Genomic DNA, 4,712 nt, shown 5'->3' with positions numbered 1-4,712 from the left:
AGTTTGCTTGGGTTGTCCTTTGAGTATTTTTGGTAGAGATTTTGGGATAGACCTTGTGTGTCTTCCACTAGTGCAGATTGATGTTATCCTGGGCATGAACTGGTTGGTGTTTAACCGAGTTTCTATTAACTGTTTTGATAAGACTGTGATATTTCCTGAGATCGAAGAAGGAAAGAGTTTGTTTCTATCAGCCAGGCAGGTGAATGAGGAAGTAGCAGATGGGGCGGAGTTGTTTATGCTGTTAGCGACTCTGGAGGCTAAAGATAAACTGGTGATTGGCGATCTAGCAGTGGTGTGTGATTTTCCTGATGTGTTTCCTGAAGAAGTGAATGAATTGCCGCCAGAGCGTGAAGTTGAGTTCTCGATTGATTTGGTACCTGGTACTAGACCGATATCGATGGCTCCGTACCGTATGTCTGCGGTTGAGTTAGCTGAATTGAAGAGTCAGTTGGAAGATCTGTTGGATAAGAAATTTATTCGTCCGAGTGTGTCACCGTGGGGTGCACCAGTGTTGCTGGTTAAGAAGAAAGAAGGTACTATGAGGTTGTGTGTGGACTACAGGCAACTGAATAAAGTGACGATCAAGAATCGGTATCCTTTGCCGAGGATTGATGATTTAATGGATCAGTTAGTTGGTGCGAGTGTGTTCAGCAAAATAGATTTGAGATCGGGATATCATCAGATACGTGTGAAAACTGAGGATATTCAGAAGACTGCTTTCAGGACAAGGTATGGACATTATGAGTATTCTGTAATGCCTTTTGGTGTGACTAATGCGCCTGGAGTATTTATGGAGTATATGAATAGGATTTTCCATCCGTACCTAGATAAGTTTGTTGTGGTGTTTATTGATGACATTTTGGTGTATTCGAAATCTGAAGAAGAGCATGCTGAGCATTTGAGAGTGGTTTTAGAAGTTCTCCGAGAAAAGAAGTTATTTGCTAAACTCTCTAAATGTGAATTTTGGTTAGAAGAGGTTAGTTTTCTTGGTCATGTGATTTCAAGAGGTGGTGTTGCTGTTGATCCTTCTAAGATAGAAGCGGTATCTAAGTGGGAAGCTCCGAAGTCTGTTGCTGAGATTCGAAGTTTTCTTGGTTTGGCTGGTTATTATAGGAAGTTCATTGAGGGATTTTCTAAGTTGGCGTTACCGTTGACGATGTTGACTAGAAAGGGGCAAGCGTTTGTTTGGGATTCAAAATGTGAAGAAGGTTTCCAAGAGTTAAAGAGAAGGTTGACTACTGCTCCTATTCTGATATTACCGAGTCCGTCGGAATCATTTGAGGTTTACTGTGATGCTTCATTGTTGGGTTTGGGTGGTGTGTTGATGCAGAACAAGCAGGTTATAGCTTATGCTTCGAGACAATTGAGGGTTCATGAGAGGAACTATCCGACACACGATTTAGAGTTGGCAGCTGTTGTATTTGTTCTGAAGTTATGGAGGCATTATTTGTACGGGTCAAGATTTGAGGTTTTCAGTGACCATAAAAGTTTGAAGTATTTGTTTGATCAGAAAGAGCTGAATATGAGACAGAGGAGATGGTTAGAATTTCTGAAGGATTATAACTTTGGTTTGAATTACCATCCGGGTAAAGCAAACGTAGTGGCTGATGCATTGAGTCGGAAATCATTGCATATGTCTATGTTAATGGTTAAAGAATTGGATTTAATTGAGCAGTTTAGAGATTTGAGTTTGGTGTGTGAGAGTACTCACAATAGTGTTAAATTGGGAATGTTGAAGTTAACGAGTGGTATTCTGGATGAGATTAGAGAGAGTCAGAAATCCGATGTGTTTTTGGTCGATAAGTTGACTTTAGTGAATCAAGGTCAAGGTGGTGAATTCAGAGTTGATGAGAATGGTGTTTTGAGATTTGGTAATCGGGTGTGTATTCCGGATGTTATCGAACTTAAGAAGAGTATTCTGGAGGAAGGACATCGTAGTGGCTTGAGTATTCATCCTGGAGCTACGAAGATGTATCATGATTTGAAAAAGTTATTTTGGTGGCCGGGAATGAAAAGAGAAATTGCGAGTTTTGTTTATTCCTGTTTGACTTGTCAGAAGTTGAAGATTGAGCATCAGAAGCCGTCTGGGCTAATGCAACCGTTGGCTATTCCAGAGTGGAAGTGGGATAGTATCAGTATGGATTTTGTTTCTGGTTTGCCGAGGACAAGTAAGAATTTTGAAGCTATTTGGGTGATTGTGGATAGATTGACGAAGTCGGCTCATTTCATTCCGATCAGAATGGATTATCCGTTAGAGAGATTAGCCGAGTTGTATATTGAGAAGATTGTAAGTTTGCATGGTATTCCGTCGAGTATTGTTTCGGACAGAGATCCTAGATTTACATCGAAGTTTTGGGAAGGTTTGTAGAAGGCTTTGGGAACTAAGCTGAGATTGAGTTCTGCATATCATCCGCAGACTGATGGTCAGACTGAGAGGACGATTCAGTCACTAGAGGATCTTTTGAGGGCTTGTGTTTTGGAAAAGGGAGGTGCTTGGGATTGTCATTTGCCTTTGATTGAGTTTACCTACAACAATAGTTTTCATTCGAGCATTGGTATGACACCGTTTGAAGCTTTGTATGGTAGGAGATGTCGGACACCTTTATGTTGGTATGAGTCCGGTGAGAGTGCTGTGGTTGGACCGGAGATTGTTCAACAAACTACGGAAAAGATTAAGATGATTCAGGAGAAGATGAGAATTGCTCAGAGTCGTCAGAAGAGTTATCACGACAAGAGGAGGAAGTCACTTGAGTTCCAAGAGGGAGATCATGTGTTTCTTCGTGTTACTCCAATAACTGGTGTTGGTCGAGCTTTGAAGTCAAGGAAGTTGACACCTCGATTTATTGGTCCTTATCAGATTTTGGAGAGGATAGGAGAGGTAGCCTATCGTATCGCTTTACCGCCGTCGCTTGCGAATTTGCATGAGGTTTTTCATGTGTCTCAGTTGAGGAGGTACATTCATGATCCGTCGCATGTAGTCCAAGTAGATGATGTACAGGTGAGAGATAACCTGACTGTTGAAACATCACCTATGAGGATTGAGGATCGAGAGTTGAAGCAGTTGCGGGGTAAAGAGATTGCCTTGGTGAAGGTAGCTTGGGGAGGACCAGCAGGTGGCAATGTGACTTGGGAACTGGAGAGTAAGATGAAGGAGTCTTACCCAGAGTTGTTCACTTGAGGTATGTTTTCGAGGACGAAAACTCTTTTAGTGGGGGAGAGTTGTAACACCCCGATAATAATATGATAATTATTTAAACTAAGTTAATAATATATTTATTAATTTAATTAGATAATTGGATTATTATTATTATTATTTTGGAATTATTGAATTATTATTATTATTATTGGGATAATAATTATTGGAAAAATATATAAGTTGGAATTTAGAAAATCCCATTTTTTGGTAAAAAGGTTATTTTCACGTGAAAAGGGAAAAAAGACAGAAAGTGGAAAAAGAGCAAGGGAACAAGGGTTGAAGGAAGGAAAGCTTGAAGCTTAAAGATTCGCCGGATTAACTCAGGTAAGGGGGGTTTATCATCGATTAATGGGTATTATGGGATAATATGTGATGGGTAGTGAGAAACCATTGATATGCCTCTGATTGAATGATGTATGATGAATTTGTGAACTTTTGGGATGAACGAAATTTGGATTAAAATTGAAGAAATTCGTAGGAATTAGAGGTAGAAACGTTAGAAATTTGTGAAATCGAAAGTGTATAATTCGTGTTAGATGAGATGAATGAATTGTGTGTAAAATTTGGACTGTGGAAGGTTGAATTGGATAGATCTCGTAGCAGAGAAAGCCATTGCAGATCTGGAAATTCTGGTTTCTGGTCATACGCGTATGGCACTAGGCAATACGCGTATGATATGGCTGGTACGCGTATGGAGGAGGCCTTACGCGTATGGGTGAGGAAGATGATGTTTTGAACGTGAAATTGTCTCTGTTGGTACGCGTAGGAGAATGTGGTACGCGTAGCATACGCGTATGGGCTTGGGCAATACGCGTATGGACTTGGTCAGGAATGCGCCATACGCATATGGGCATAGGCAATACGCGTATGGGCAGACTTGTGGTTTTCCTGAACTGTTGTTGTGCAGTTTTGGTTGTTTAGGCTGAGTGATGTAACTTAGTTGATGTATGACGTAGTAGGGATCATTTCCCGTTGTTTTGAGCAGTATAGGTATTAGTAGAGTGTGCTAATACTGTGTTTAATTATTTGACATGATATGATGTGTTGATACATGTGTTGATGATGTATGATGAAATGCATAATGCTGTGAATGTATATATTATGCATGTATTTGTGAATGGACTGTTGTATGGCTTAGAGTGTGAGCATGTGTCCATTGTGGATTGTTGTTGATGTTGCATTGCTAGATGATTAGCGTGCATAGCATAGCCTGTGGGGCTGTAGCTAATTCCCATGGTGAGGAATTAGTGAGTGAATCATTGTGGATTTGTTGTTGATGTCTGCATGCTAGATGATTAGTGTGCATAGCATAGCCTTCGGGGCTGTAGCTAATTCCCATGGTGAGGAATTAGTGAGTGAGTCATTAGATCTCAAATGAGTGGGACTAGTGAGCTTAGTAGCCGTATCTGGATTTGATCGGTGAGCTTGAACTATATGTTCAAGAATAGTCGGTACCGCATGTGTGGAGTCTCATTGCATAAATTATGTATGGCGTATAATATGAATGGATGTATTC

Source organism: Lathyrus oleraceus, chromosome 1 (assembly GCF_024323335.1).
Source record: "Lathyrus oleraceus cultivar Zhongwan6 chromosome 1, CAAS_Psat_ZW6_1.0, whole genome shotgun sequence".
NCBI classification, from domain to species: Eukaryota; Viridiplantae; Streptophyta; class Magnoliopsida; order Fabales; family Fabaceae; genus Lathyrus; species Lathyrus oleraceus.
This window is presented reverse-complemented; position numbering follows the sequence as displayed.